General features: G+C 45.5%; 1 protein-coding gene across 2 annotated transcripts in view; it reads right to left on the bottom strand.

Moving 5' to 3' along the window:
• LOC145515542 (uncharacterized) overlaps positions 1–16113 on the bottom strand; it is a 97058-nt gene that overhangs the window by 50999 nt on the left and 29946 nt on the right. The window contains exon 6 of one of the 2 annotated variants that reach the window (XM_081516196.1): positions 11282–11380. The exons of the other annotated variant lie outside the window; for it this stretch is intronic. The gene's annotated coding sequence lies outside the window, so the exon portion shown is untranslated. The remainder of the gene's footprint in view (positions 1–11281; positions 11381–16113) is intronic. 2 annotated transcript variants of the gene reach the window in all.

Genomic DNA, 16113 nt, shown 5'->3' with positions numbered 1-16113 from the left:
GGAAAAACCATAGCCTTGACTAGATGGACCTTTGCTGGCAAAGTAATGTCTCTGCTTTTAAACATGCTATCTAGGTTGGCCATAGCCTTCCTTCCAAGGAGTAAGCGTCTTTTAATTTCATGGCTGCAGTCACCATCAGCAGTGATTCTGGAGCCCAAAAAAGTAAAGTCTGACACTGTTTCCACTGTTTCCCCATCTATTTCCCATGGAGTGATGGGACCAGATGCCATGATCTTAGTTTTCTGAACGTTGAGCTTTAAGCCAACTTTTTCACTCTCCTCCTTCACCTTCATCAAGAGGCTCTTTAGTTCTTCTTCACTTTCTGCCATAAGGGTGGTGTCATCCGCATATCTGAGGTTATTGATATTTCTCCCGGCAATCTTGATTCCAGCTTGTGTTTCTTCCAGCCCAGCGTTTCTCATGATGTACTCTGCATATAAGTTAAATAAGCAGGGTGACAATATACAGCCTTGACGTACTCCTTTTCCTATTTGGAACCAGTCTGTTGTTCCATGTCCAGTTCTAACTGTTGCTTCCTGACCTGCATACAGGTTTCTCAAGAGACAGGTCAGATGGTCTGGTATTCCCATCTCTTTCAGAACTTTCCACAGTTTATTGTGATCCACACAGTCAAAGGCTTTGGCATAGTCAATAAAGCAGAAATAGATGTTTTTCTGGAACTCTCTTGCTTTTTCGATGATCCAGCGGATATTGGCGATTTGATCTCTGGTTCCTCTGCCTTTTCTAAAACCAGCTTGAACATCTGGAAGTTCACGGTTCACGTATTGCTGAAGCCTGGCTTGGAGAATTTTGAGCATTACTTTACTAGCATGTGAGATGAGTGCAATTGTGCGGTAGTTTGAGCATTCTTTGGCATTGCCTTTCTTTGGAATTGGAACGAAAACTGACCTCTTCCAGTCCTGTGGCCACTGCTGAGTTTTCCAGATTTGCTGGCATATCGAGTGCAGCACTTTCACAGCATCACCTTTGAGGATTTGAAATAGCTCAACTGGAATTCCATCACCTCCACTAGCTTTGTTCGTAGTGATGCTTTCTAAGGCCCACTTGACTTCCCATTCCAGGATGTCTGGCTCTAGGTGAGTGATCACACCATCGTGATTATCTGGGTCATGAAGATCTTTTTTGTACAGTTCTTCTGTGTATTCTTGCCACCTCTTCTTAATATCTTCTGCTTCTGTTAGGTCCATACCATTTCTGTCCTTTATCGAGCCTATCTTTGCATGAAATGTTCCTTTGGTATCTCTAATTTTCTTGAAGAGGTCTCTAGTCTTTCCCAATCTGTTGTTTTCCTCTATTTGTTTGCACTGATCGCTGAGGAAGGCTTTCTTATCTCTCCTTGCTATTCTTTGGAACTCTGCATTCAGATGAGAATATCTTTCCTTTTCTCCTTTGCTTTTCGCTTCTCTTCTCTTCCCAGCTATCTGTAAGGCCTCCTCAGACAGCCATTTTGCTTTTTTGCATTTCTTTTCCATGGGGATTTTCTTGATCCCTGTCTCCTCTACAATATCACGAACCTCTGTCCATAGTTCATCAGGCACTCTGTCTATCAGGTCTAGTCCCTTAAATCTATTTCTAGTACAAACACTCGCAGCTCCTAGAGGACCTTCTCAGGTCCTAGGCATGAAGCTCCCTCTATCTCAGCAATGGAGAACATCCCTTAAATCCAATTCCTCTTTTTTAAAAATTTTTATTTATGTGGCTGCACTGGGTCTTCATTGCTGTGGAGGCTTTTCTCTAGTTGCGGCAAGGGGGGCTACTCTCTAGTTGCAGTGCAGCTTCTCTTTTTGCAGAGCACAGGCTCCAGAGCATTAGGGCCTCAGCAGTTGAGGTGCATAAGCTCAGTAGCTGCGGTTTCCGGGCTCTGGGGCACAGGTTCAACACTGGTGGGTTCAACGCTACACAGGTTTAGCTGCCCCACATGTGGGCATGTGGGATTTTCCCAGACCAGGGATCAAACATATGTCTCCTGCATTGGCAGGCAGATTCTTTATCAATGAGTCACTAGGGAAGATCCTCTAATCCCTCTTATATTTCCGATTCTGGGACCAGCTAGAAAAAAACAGTTGCTTTTCAAAGTGCTCCTGTGATTACATTAAGCCCACTTAGATCACATCTCTTCTTGTTAAACTCAAAGTCAACTGATGAGTAACCATATTTACTGTACCTCTCCAAAATCCCTTTTGCCACGTTACGTAACACAATCACCCACACGATTACACATCACATATTCTCAGTCCAGGGATTAGGAGTAAGTCTTGAGGTTCCATCCTAGAATGCTGCCTACAACAGCACCATACAGAAGCTGTTCTTGTTCTCAGGGAGCTCCTTCAGGGTCTCTGTTCTATAGAAACAACAAAAAAGCCAAATGTGTTTGGTCCAAAGTCAAGTTGATATTATAAGACACCGAAGACAAAAAACAGAGATGAGAAAGCAAGGGCCCCTTCCCTGCTCACCTGTAAATCTGAGTCACAGGTGCATACATTGCCCTCAGACCTTTAGTAATGGTCACAGGCACTGATAGTAGCTAGCACCAAAGTTAACTCCTAACTAAAGTCATCAGAAACCAAAAGCCATCCTGACAAACCAACCAAATGCGACAGTAAGGCTGCACTAATTCAACCAGGATTTGTTATAGACTTCTGATGATTCATTCAGCATCATTTACTGAGGATTTACTATATGGCAAGCACTAAGTCACTTGCTGAGAACAACGTTATGATTACAAAATAAAGCCCTTATTTGGATTGTTATTCAAAAAATTCTACTAAAAAAAAAAGAAAAAGCAGGGGAGACACAAAAACAAATGCAGGAGTAACAAAAACGGGCAAGGAGGGAAAGGGGGAAATGAGGAGGTAATTGAAATACTGAGAAATTTGAATACTGAAAATTTTATGGCACTGAGGAAGCATTACTTCTTACTGTGACAATGGTATTGTGATTGTGTTTCTCAAAGAGCCCTTACATTTTAGTAATACAACTGAAATATTTACAGATGCAATGATTTGATACCTAGGATCTGCTTCAAAACAATCCAGACTTGGAGGCTAGTGGGAAGTTGCTGTATAACACAGGGAGCTCAGTCTGGTGCTCTTTGATGACCAAGAGGGGTGGGACGGGGGCAAGTTGGGAGAGAGGCTTAATAGGGAGGGGATCTATGTATACTTAGGTGGCTCAGTGGTAAAGAATCCAATTGTCAATTCAGGAGCCACAAGAGATGCAGGTTCAAGTTCAATCCCTGGGTTGGGAAGATTCCCTGGAGGAGGAAATAGCAACCTGCTCCAGGATTCTTGCTGGGATAATCCTATGGACAGAGGAGCCTGGTGGGCTACAGTCGATGGGGTCCCAAAAGAGTCAGACACGACCGAGGGACTAAGAGCACACACGCATGCACGCATAGCTGATTCACGCTGTCGCACGGCAGAAGCCAACACAACCCTGTAAAGCAATTACCCTTCAATTAAAAATTAAAAAAAAATACAGCAATCCAGGTTGGAGAGGGGAGTATAGAAGCAACAAGATTGGCCATGAAATGATAATTGCTGAAATTACGTGATGAGTACATGTAGATTCACTGTATTATTAGCTTTACTTTTGCAACTATTTGACATTTTTAAGACAAAAAAGCCCTTGCTCTCCAGAAGCTTATAACATAAGAGCAGATATTCCAACAAATATATTGCTAAGTAATTTAACAAAACATACAAAAAGTGCTAGTCCAGTTCTGAGGATACCCAGAACAAAAACTCTTCAAAGATAGTCCCATCACCGAGGAGATCCTGGAGACATATTGGTACAATCAGCTAACATTTCACCGGGGTTTGGTCCTCAGAAACTTCTGGGGAGGAGAGGGAGTCACAATGGGCAGGGAGCCCAGCTTTATGTTAATTTTTGCTGTGTAAACTAATTTCTTTTTCCTCCATTAGCAGCCATCCTCATTTTCAACCCCCAAGAACAGTGAGGAAGAGAAGAAGAGAATGTGAAGAGCCAGAGCCTGAGACCTGAGAAGATACAAGGCCACAGTGGACACAGACTCGAAGGTGAAGTGTGAAGCTCAGATGCAGGTCTCTCGGAATCAAAGCTGTCTGGACAAAGTGCCCTCTGCCCTGAGCAGTGATGTGAGGCTGGAGCATAGTCCTGGTCCCCAACAAGTAGGAAGTGCTGGTAGAATATTAACTAACCACCCAGGGGCAGAAGGAAAGGGAGCCTCAGAAGGGCCTCTCTCAACAGTTCTCCCCGTTACCCCTGAGAGTCAGGCAATTCAGGGTTATGACCCAGCCCTAGGATTTGATGGTTCTTTTCTGTTACAAAGGTGGGTGAGGAATCACAGAGCAGATATGGGACACAGGAAAGGACAGACTAAAAAGAGCTGTTTAAGCATGCTTTGTTTAAAGGTCAAGGTTTTTTGAGCCAGGCCAACTTCCCTTCCCTGCTCTATAACCATTAGCCTTGCCCTGTACTTTGAGCCCCACTGAACCCAGAATTCTTCTTGCTTGGGGACTAGAGCAACACACTAAATAGAGAACTGGAAACAGGAAGACAAATGAGAAAAGCAGAGTGGCAAGACTCCTGACATACTCAGTGTAGTTATAAGGAAGTGAAACTGGTCTTTTGGTAGGGCTCAGACTAGCTTTGAGAGCAGCTCTACAAAATAAGTGACTGAAATATTTGAGTAATGACAGAAATAAATAGGTAGTCAGCTAGGAAAACTACTTTTTTTTTTTTTTTGCTTTTGTTTTCTTTGTTTTTAATTGGAGGATAATTGCTTAACAACGTTGTGTTGGTTTCTGCCATACAACAGTGTGAATCAGTCCCAAGTATACATAAATTCCCTCCCTTTTTGAGCCTCCCTCCCATCCACTCCGCATCATCCCACTTCTCTAGGTCATCACAGAGCTAAGTTCCCTATGCTCCACGGCAGCTTCCCACCAGCTATCTGTTTTACACACGGTGGTGTGTATATATCAATACTACTCTCTCAATTCGTCCCACCCTCTCCTTCCCCCACTCTGCCCACAAGTCCGTTCTCAACATCTGTGTCTCTATTCCTGCCCTGCAAATAGGTTTATCAGTAGCTTTTACTAGATTCCATACATATGCCTTAATATACGATATTAGGACAACTACTTTTAAGGTGCCCATACTTATTTGGATTTGATATACTTGTAAAAGGAATCCTAAAACTCATTTGAGTCTCATAACTTTGTCTTAAATTTATTATGCACAGGACTGAAAAGAAACAGTTTGATGCAACCAGGAGTTTAAGGAGAAAAGAAAGACTGGGGTGGAGGAGGGAGGGAAGAAGTATAGATGGTGGAAGAGAAGTGTGGATAAGTAAAAAGAAGCCCCAAAGGGAAGAGGAATACAAAGGGAACAGTAAATTTCAGAGATGGAAGCACTGTGCTAATTGCGACTAAAATCAGCAAATAGCCCCCTTTCCCAGCTGGAGCTTTTCTGGGTAATATTGTCCCCCAGCTCTGTCACCGTGATCCACAGTGAAGTGGAATGGGAGTGGAAATGGGCAGAAACAGACACGAAAGTCTCCCACTTCCATTTAAACCCAAGAAGGGCTTTATTATCCTACACTGAGATGTTAGACTTTGTGCCTTTGGGGGCACAGTTTACATTAGTAAACAAATTTGCTTACATCAGTTCTTCAATTGCTAAAGAATTCCCTGTTGGTCCAGTGGTTGGGAATCTGCCTGCCAATCCAGGGGACATGGGTTCAATCCCTGGTCTGGGAAGATTCCACATGCTGAGGAGCAAGCATGCCTGTGTGCCACAACTATTGAGCCTGTGCTCGAGAGCCTGTACTGCCCAACAAGAGAAGCCACCGCAATGAGAAGCCCACTCACTGCAACTAGAGAGTAGCTCCTGCTTGCCACAACTAGAAAAAGCCCATGCAGCAACAAAGACCGAGCACAAAAATAAATAAATCTAAAAAGAAAAAATCAGAAACAAAGACATAGTTTTTATCCTTAAGCTGCTTTTAGAAGAGAGTAAGTAAACATGTACTCAGATAAAGAACAAGGCATAATGACAACGCAACAGGCGCCATTGAAGTTTAAAAAACAAGGCTGTGGGACGACCACAGGACCACCTCGTCTTCTAGAGTTGCTGTTTCAACCACTCTAGTTATGGTGTCGGGCTTCCCTGGTGACTCTGTGGTAAAGAACCCGCCTGCCAATGAGGAAGACGCAGGTTCGATCCCTGGGTTGGAAAGATCCCCTGGAGGAGGGCGTGGCAACCCACTCCAGTATTCTTGCCTGGAGAATCCCATGGACAGAGGAGCCTGGTGGGCTACAGTTCTTGGGGTCGCAAAGATTCAGACACAACTGAGGCAACTAAGCACACACATGCACAGTTATTGTGTCTGGGCAAGAATGAATCATTTCTACTTAGTTCAGCCAAGTCTGGACTAACCTTTCAGCAGGAACGAACAACAAGAACAAGAAAAGTACAAGAGATATTTTTTTTTTTTTTAAGATAGAAGCAGTCAGCCAAGTATAACTGAAGCCTAGCCAGAGACTTCTCACTGGATGCCTCTGGCCTTGTCTGAACTTCCTTGGAAAACAGATCTGGCTCCCGACCAGCTCCGAGGGATTAGCCCAACTTACTTTGCCCTCCCTTTCATTAACCCTGGGCGATGCTGAATGTAAACTTGCAGGTCCTGATAGCTCTGGGAAGAGAGCCACCCTCTTTGTATTCTGCTGCTACTGCTACTGCTGCTAAGTCGCTTCAGTCGTGTCCGACTCTGTGCGACCTCACAGACGGCAGCCCACCAGGCTCCCTCGTCCCTGGGATTCTCCAGGCTCGAACACTGGAGTGGGTTGCCATTGCCTTCTCCAGTGCATGAAAGCGAAAACTGAAAGTGAAGTCGCTCAGTCGTGTCCGACTCTTAGCGACCCCATGGACCGCAGCCTACCAGGCTCCTCCGCCCATGGGATTTTCCAGGCAAGAGTACTGGAGTGGGGTGCCATTGCCTTCTCTGTTGTATTCTGCACTCCTCTCCTAAACTTCAGCCTCACCTGAACCCACCTGGCAATCAACATGAATTTGAGCAAGCTCCTGGAGATAGTGGAGGACAGAGGAGCCTGGCATGCTGCAGTCCATGGGTTCACAAAGAGTTGGACGCAACTTAGTGACTGAACAACAACAACAGAACCTACTTGACAGCAGCTTCCTTTGCTCTACCCCTAAATTACTCTAATTTTGAGACCCTGGGATGTTTTCTGCTGCCTGAAACACACCTTTTCTCTTTTTTAATTAAAAAAAAAAAACTCGGTGGGACAAAAAGAGACTTTTGCACACAGTGGAAGAAGGGGAGGGTAGGATGATTTGAGAGAATAGGATTGGAACATACACATTACTGTATGTAAAATAGATAGCCAGTGGGAGTTTGATGTGTGACTCAGGGAACCCAAAGCCGGTGCTCTATGACAATTTGGAGGGACAGGGTAGGGAGGGAGATTGGAGAGGGCTTCAGGAAGGAGGGGGCACATGTGTACCTGTGGCTCATTCATGTTGATGTATGGCAGGGAACATCATAGTACTGTAAAGTAATTATCCTCCAATTAAATAAATAAATTTTAAAACCTCTGTGGAATATATGCCTTAGCCTGATCTTTGTCAAGGACACCCCTTTAGGGTGTTTTACTATTTTCACCAAGAGCAGTATCAGGGCCAGGCTGCAATGACAGGTTCAGCTTCCAGAGGTCTTCGTCACGTCCACCCTTGCCAAAACAATAGAAAACAGCTTCTTTTCCTATTTCAGAACCCCTAAACTGCACTCATACAATGCCAATGCGATGACAGATAATTCTAACAAGTTTTGGGAAATGATGTGGCAATATCTGTCCAGAACCCAAGCAACTCTTTTGACCAAATTATCTGTTCACATTCAAAAATAAAGCCCAGGAAAATAACTAGAATGTAAAACAAACTTAATGCAAATCACATTTATGGTAGAAATATTTAAAACAGAAAAAAACTGGAAATAACCCTACTGTCCAACCTTAGGGAGACTGTTAAGTATGTTGTGAATTATTCATTAATATAATATACACTCTTTTAACAGTTTGTTAAAATTTAAATAACATGAAAACATTCATAATGACTGAAAAAAGTCAGTATTCCAAGTTGCATACATAGTGTGATCTCAGTAAGTAGAAAAATGGGCAAAGGAAAGTCTAAACACAACCATGTCTCTCCAGGTGGTATGATGAGGAAAATCTTTTTATTTTTTTATTGGAGAATAATTCCTTTACAATGTCGTGTTGGTTTCTGCCATACAACAAGGTGAATCAGCCATAAGTAGTATATATATATATCCCCTCCCTTTGGAACCTCCCTCCCACCCACCTGTCACCCTCTTCTAGGTCGTCACAGTGTGCCTGCTGGGCTTCCTATGCTATACAGCAGCTTCCTACTAGCTATCTACTTTACACACGGTAGTATATATATGTCACTTCTACTCTCTCAATTCCTCCCACCCTCTCCTTCCCCAACTGTGCCCATAAGTCTGTTCTCTATGTCTGCATCTTTATTCCTGCCCTGCAGATAGGTTCACCAGTACCATTTTTCTAGATTCCACATATATGCATTAATATATGATGTTTGTTTTTCTCTTTCTGATTTACTTCACTCTGTATAACAGGCTCTAGGTGCACTCACCTCAGTTCACCTGACTCACATTCATTCTTTTTTATGGCTGAGTAATATTTCATTGTATACATGTACCACAACTTCTTTATCCATTCATCTGTTGATGGACATCTAGGTTGGTTTCATGTCTTGGCTATTGTAAATAGTGCTACAATGAACATTAGGGTACATGTGCCTTTTTGAACTATGGTTTTCTCAGGGTATATGCCCAGTAGTGGGATTGCTGGGTCATATGATAGTTTTGGGCTTCCTAGGTGTCGAAATGGTAAAGAATCCACCTGCCAATGCAGGACATATGGGTTTGATCCACGAGTGGGGAAGATCGCCTAGAGTAGGCAATGGCAACCCACTCCAGTAGTCTTGCCTGGAAAATTCCATGAACAGAAGACCCTGGTGGGCTATAGTCCACAGGGTCACAAAGAGTCGGATATAACCAAGTGACTGAGCATGCAAGCATGGTAGTTTTATTCCTAGTTTTTTAAGGAATTGTCATACTGTTCTCCATAGCGGCTGTATCAATTTACATTCATTCCCACACAGGAAAACCTTAAACTTTACAAAGTTTCTGTAATAAACATGGTGTGTGTGTGTGTGTGTGCCTGTCTGTTTGCTGTGCTGTGCTCAATCTTGTCTGATTCTTTGCAACCCCATGGATTGCAGCCTGCCAGGCTCCTCTGTCCATGGGATTCTTCAGACAAGAATACTGGAGTGGGTTACCATTTCCTCCTCCAGGGGATCTTCCCAAACCAGGGACTGAACCTGCATCTCCTGTGTCTCCTGCACTGCAGGTGGACTATTTACCACTGAGCCATCCAGGAAGCCCCAAACACGTGCATGTGCACTCATAAACCACATCGCCCCCAACCCAGCTGGCACCTTGAGAGGATGGGTGGGCCGGAACTGCTTGCTACCAACAGAGCCAGTCCTGGGTCAGGCAGGAAGCCAAGACACACACACATGAAAAGAAACAGAGCGAGATTGACACGCCCCTCTGCTGAGCCCACAGTCGGGTTTACCAAGGTCTTTGCAGGGTCCCCTGAGCTTCCTGGCATTAACTCCTCACCTGGGGCCGAGCCAGGCAGCAGTGCTGCTCTGTTTCACAGGTGGCTCACCAAGGAGCTCTGAGCAAATGGGTGAGATGGCCGGAAATGAAAAGCCACGTTCCTCTGAAGCAGAGTCAGAAAGGTGATTCTCTAGCAGCTGGCTCCCTGGGAGGGAGCCCCACCAGGAGCCCCTCCCTATGGCCACCCAGTTTCAGCTCCTGTGTTTTCCTTTCAGGGCCCGTCCCTGAAATCCCTTTGGGATTTCTTTGCACAGGGACAAACTGTGCCCAAAAGCCGTAACAGAGCGGGTTGGAAGAGGCCCTGACACTGTGTAAACCTCGAGTTGGCAGGAGGACCTGTGTCTCTCTGCCTGACCCAGGGCCGTGTCTTCCACGTGCCCAGGTGCAGGCAGACTTCCCCACTCTGCTGGTAACAACTATCATTTACTGAGTGTCTACTGTGTGCCAAGCACTGTGCTATTGTTCTTGTCTGACTCTTTTGCAGCCCCCATGGACTGTGGCTCCTCTGTCCATGGTGTTCTCCAGGCAAGAATACTGGAGTGGGTTGCCATTTCCTCTTCCAGGGGATCTTCCCAACCCCGGGATTGAACCAGAGTCCCTTGTGTCTCCTGCACTGGCAAGTGGATTCTTTGAGCCATCAGGGAAGCCCTGCCAAGCACTATACCCAGGGCTTTATTTTATTTTTTTTAATTAGAGGTAATTAAACTTAAAAAAAATATTTATTTATTATTTTTGGCTGTGTTGGGTCTTAGTGCAGCATGCCAGCTTCTCTCTAGTTGCAGCCCGTGGGTTTAGTTGCCGTGTGGGATGCGGGATCTTTGTTCCCTGACCACGAATCGAAACTGAGTCCCCTGCACTGGAAGGCAGATTCTTAACCACTTGACCAACCAGGGAAGTCCCTACCTGGGGCTTTAAATGTTCTTCTCAATTAATTCTTATTAACATTTTGTGAACTACACAGTCCATTGCAGTAGTTAAACACAGGTCCTGGGGTCAGACAGTCCAAACTCAGAACCCCAGCTCCATTACTTATGCCTTACATTCCCTTGGACCTGCCATTTAAATTTTCTGTACCTCAGTTTCTCATCTGACAAATGACAGCTACCCTACTAATTAGATTCCAGAAACATATAAGGATTAACTCAATAAGTATAAAGTGCTCAATACATGTTGTCTACAATAATAACTATTATGTAGGCATCATCTGCATTTGACGGATGTAGCAACTGAGTCTTGGAGAGCATTTAAGTCACTTGCCAAGGTCACACAGTTAATGAAGGACGATGTGTGTTAGCTGCTCAGTCGTGTCTGACAGTCGTGTCTGACTCTTTGTGACCCCATGGACTATAGCCCGCCAGGCTTCTCTGTCCATGGAATTCTCCAGGCAAGGATACTGGATTAAGTAGCCATTCCCTTCTCCAGGGGATCTTCCTGAGCCAGGGATCAAACCTGGGTCTCCTGCATTGCAGGAAGATTCTTTACCATCTGAGCCCCCTGGGAAGACAAAGCATGGATTTAAATACAGATCTGATCTACCTGATTCCGGAAGCACATGGACACATGACTCATCTCAGTGGCTGAAGCCTCTGTCTGTCTCTGTCTCTTGGTAAACTGTCCTTAGGGAGCAGCTGGGTGCTGAAAGAGATACAGTAGAACCCAGGTTTTGGTTAAGTTCCTAGAGTCATCGTGGAGAATCAGAAATGTGCAAGGCCCAGAGCCAACCCTAGGAATATGGGGTCTGGAAAATTTTCACACACCCTCACCCTGGTGATCTTACACAAGTGCTTCAGGCTAACATCAAAGACAGTGTTGAAGGGGAAGAGAAGTCACATGGGACACCATGAAGCCTTAGCAGAATGCAGTCTCACCGAGTTGACTTGGTGTTTTGGTATGGTCAAGGGGATCCAAGGTTAGTATGGGAGCTTCAGGGAGAAAAACTGGCACAGTTGCTCTGACGGTCTTTCTCTCTACTCCACGCTTAACTACTGCCCAAACTGCTGTTCAGAACAGGTAAAGAAATTGTAGTTCATGGGACTTTCGCGGTGGTCCAGTGGTTAAGATCGCTTCTCCTTTTGGATGAAATGGTTAGATAGCATCCCCGACTATATGGACACGAATTTAAGCAAACTCCAAGAGATAGTGGAGGACAGGGGAGCCTGGAGTACTGCAGTCCACGGAGTTACAAAGAATCAGACACGACTTAGCCACTAAACAACAACAACTATGCATATAAGTTACATAAGCAGGGTGACAATATAGAGCCTTGGCATACTCCTTTCCCAATTTTGAACCAGTCAGTTGTTCCATGTTTGGCTCTGACTGTTGCTTCTTGGCCCACACACAGGTTTCTCAGAAGACAGGTAAGGTGGTCTGGTATTCCCATCTCTTCAAGTATTTTTCACAGCTTGTTGTGATACACACAGTCAAAGGCTTTAGCGTAGTCAATGAAGCAGAAGTAGATGTTTTTCTGGAACTCCCTTGCTTTCTACATGATCCAATGAATGTTGGCAATTTGATTTCTGGTCTCGCTGCCTTTTCGAAACGCAGTTTGTATTAATATATCTGGAATTGTCTCTAGGGAACTACAATTTCTTTTTTTAAATTAATTAATTTATTTTAATTGGAGGCTAATTACTTTACAATATTATGGTGGTCTTTTCTTTTATAAAAAAAATTTTTGGCCACACCATGCAGCATGCATGCATACTAAGTCACTTCAGTCCTGTTCGACTCTTTGAGGCCCTATGGACTGTGGCCCACCAGGCTCCTCTGTCCATGGGGGTTCTCCAGGCAAGAATACGGGAGTGGCTGCTGTGCCCTTCTCCAGGGGATCTTCCCGATCCAGGGATTGAACTCAAGTCTCTTATGTCTCCAGCACTGGCAGGTGTTCTTTACCACCAGCGCAACCTGGGAAGCCCACAAATACACGGGTGGTGATGGCTAAATACTCAACATCTAATTTCTGAGAGCTGACCTCAGGCTGTTCAAGATGGCCTGGCATTTCATCCTCCGCTCTCCACACCCTCACATCTTACACATCCAAGAATAAAACAAAGTGGGGTGGTCCAGCAGTTAAGATTTCACCTACCAATGCAGAGGGGTGCGGGTTTGATCCCTGGTTGAGGAACTAAGATTTCACATGCCATGTGGCATGGCCAAAAATAAATAAATAAAACAAAGTGAATTTCAGACCATATGAAGGAAATTTCATACACCTTTTTAATCGGTCCTCTGACAACATGAGTTACCAGTACTTTGCATAAAAAGCAGAAACATAAACAGACTAAACCCAGCTCCTGAATCACTTCCTCTCCCCATCAACTACCATTGCCCCCCATCCCCTGACTCTGACCCACATGCACAGTCCCAGGCATAGGTAATGTGATACACTCCTGCTCAAATACAGCACCCACACTCCGCTCTTAAGTGGCAGCAACATAGAAGATGGCTGCACATCTGTGTTATGCAGGCCCCCAGACAACATTAAGGACGTAACCCCACCTTCAGCACACAGGAGCCCAGAGAGCCGGCAGGCCATGTGCCTGTGTGCCCCTGGGTGTTGTCAGGCTCTATGCAGGAGAGAAAAACACGAAGCAGAGAACCTGGGGACCATGAAATGAACTTCCTGCCATTTGTTACAGGAAACTGCAGGCAGGAAACAGCCAGGAAGGTTATCAAACAATCATAGCTCACTCTGGAAACTGAATGTGAGACTCCAGGGAAGGGGGAGTGGAGGGGGGTAGGTTGAGGAAGAGGTGGGAAAACAGAAAAGGAAGTCGTATCACCCTCCCCCCCCAAACAGGACAACTCTCCGAGAGGGCAAGGAACCTATCCTGCTTCCCCAGGAGCTTCGGGGCTCCGGCTCCACAGACCCTGCTCACCACACCCACAGTGGATGATGCCTTCAGGCCACTGAGACACAGAGCTGAGGAGGGAAAGGCACAAACAGAACTCACAACCTGCTTACTTGGGGGGCGAGAGGGGGAGGCAGGCATGTGAGACCCAAAGAAAGGAGCGTGCAGGTCCCTTCCACCCCTGCCCTGACTCCCCTGCTGCTGACCTGAGATTAAAGATCATCTCACCCAAACCCAGCAATTTCCACACAAGAAACTCACGTCCAGAGTGAGCATGTGACTTTTTCACGGTAACAAACGGAGCTGGTCCCTTAGCTGACTCAGAACCAGCTCTCCCGGGTAGGGTGAATTGAGAAAGCAGCGCTGACAGATGGACACTTGTTGTTCTGCCGCTAAGTCATGTCCAAGTCTTTGCAACCGCATGAACTTCAGCGCACACTATCATGTATAAAATAACAGGTGGGAAGCTGCTGTGTAGCACAAGAAGCCTGGCTTGGCACTCGGTGAGCTGGGAGGGGGAGGGGATATGTAGAACAATGACTGATTTGCATGGTTGTGTGGGAGAAACCAGCTCAACACTGTAGAGCAATTGTTTAGCCACTAAGTCGTGGCTGACTCTGCAACCCCATGGACTGTGGCCTGCCAGACTCCTCTGACCATGGGGTTTCCCAGGCAAGAATACTGGAGTGCGTTGCCATTTTCTTATCCAGGGGATCTTCCCGACCCAGGGATTGAACCCACGTCTCCTGCATTGCAGGAAGATTCTTTACCGCTGAGCCACCAGGGAAGTCCTGTAAAGCAATTATCCTCCAGTGAAAAATTTTAAATTACAAAAAAAAAGAACCAGCTCTCCTCTCTCCAAGCCCAGGGCCCTGCCCCACCTCTGGATGTCCCCAGGGACCCAGTGTGTGAACATTCTCTCAACTGAACTCTAGAGTCCTCACTCAAGACAGGGAGTGGAACTGGATCAGCCCTCTAAACGTGTAGTGGAAGGTTCATACCTCCTTCTGTTCATCTGCACTGACTGGCTGGGAGCCCAAAGGGAGATTAACCCTCCATTTCAGAAGAGATGGGGAGCACACAGCCTTGTGTGTGGGTAACAGGATTTCCACTTCACATGCCAGGCTGCAGCTCCACCATGCCTGCCACTGCTCTCAGACGCCCCTGCCCTTCATGGAGTGAAACAGCCGCACCTCATGGAAAGTGCCACCTCCACCTCCACCTCCAGTGGGGCTGGGCCTGAAAGGACCCGCGGGGCCACTGCACCTGTCCCAGTGCTCATCCCCCTGAGCACCAAACCACACAGGCACTGCCGCACCCACACCCTGTCCTGTCCCACTCAGGCAGTGAGCCACCCAGGGACAGGCAGAGAACCAAAACCCACCCCGGAGAGAGAGTGGGTGGGGAGGGGCTGTCACAGAAGAGAGAGGCAAATGAAAGGTGAAGGGAAAACAAGGATAAAAGCCACTGTCTCAGGAGAAGGCAGTGGCACCCCACTCCAGTACTCTTGCCTGGAAAATTCCATGGATGGAGGAGCCTGGTAGGCTACAATCCATGGGATCGCTACGAGTCGGACACGACAGTGACTTCACTTTCACTTTTCCCTTTCATGCACTGGAGAAGGAAATGGCAACCCACTCCAGTATTCTTGCCTGGAGAATCCCAGGGACAGCGGAGCCTGGTGGGCTGCTGTCTATGGGGTCGCACAGAGTTGGACACAACTGAAGCGACTTAGCAGCAGCAGCAGCAGCAATTTCTAGTACTTAAGCCAACAACAGTTCTAAAATGCTATTTATTTGTGTCTGTAAGATTGTACATATACTACCAACCTCATACTGTTGTGGATTTTTTTCTCACAGATTTGAGTTTGGGTTTTTTTCTAGTGAAATGCTTCAGTTGTCATTTTGTCATTGCATTTCAGATAGCTCATGACCCTTTTACTGTGGTCATTTTAACACATAATAACCCACAAAGTGGGGGTAAGGTTTGGATTTTTTTCTTTGTTACTAGAAGTTCTTTTATTCATTTGTCCTTGTGACTGTAGTGATGCAAAAACAGTGAATGGATGAGTGAATAATTGGTTTAATACATAGTTATTTTACATAAGTGCTTTTTTTGGCAGGATAATTGTAAATGTATATATTTTAATTGCACTGGTACATTGAACATGTCAGTGTCTATACTACTGGACCAACAGAGCATTTTTAGAGCATTTTTCTGGCTAATGGATGTCTGGTAATAATGTCTTGATTTTCCTTCTCGACTCAGCCACATAGAAGGGTTTGGTTTTTTTTTCCCCCTCAGCAGTGGAAGAAGCACAGGTGATGGATCATTGATGTCATTTCAATTGTTATTTTTTTAAAATAAATATAAAAATGCTAAAAAAAAAAAAAAAGCCACTGTCTTGAAGCGCCTCCTCTAGCATAGATGTTAGCACAATTTCCTCCACTCTCAAAACGAAACACACCCTCCTGCAGCCCAGAGGAGAGAAAGCAAAGCCTGCCCTGTCCACCT

The sequence above is a fragment of the Giraffa tippelskirchi genome, chromosome 7 (assembly GCF_054371585.1).
Source record: "Giraffa tippelskirchi isolate mGirTip1 chromosome 7, T2T-mGirTip1v1.2.pri, whole genome shotgun sequence".
NCBI classification, from domain to species: domain Eukaryota; kingdom Metazoa; phylum Chordata; class Mammalia; order Artiodactyla; family Giraffidae; genus Giraffa; species Giraffa tippelskirchi.
Note: the sequence above shows the minus strand (reverse complement) of the source record. Positions and strands in the feature narration are given on the sequence as shown.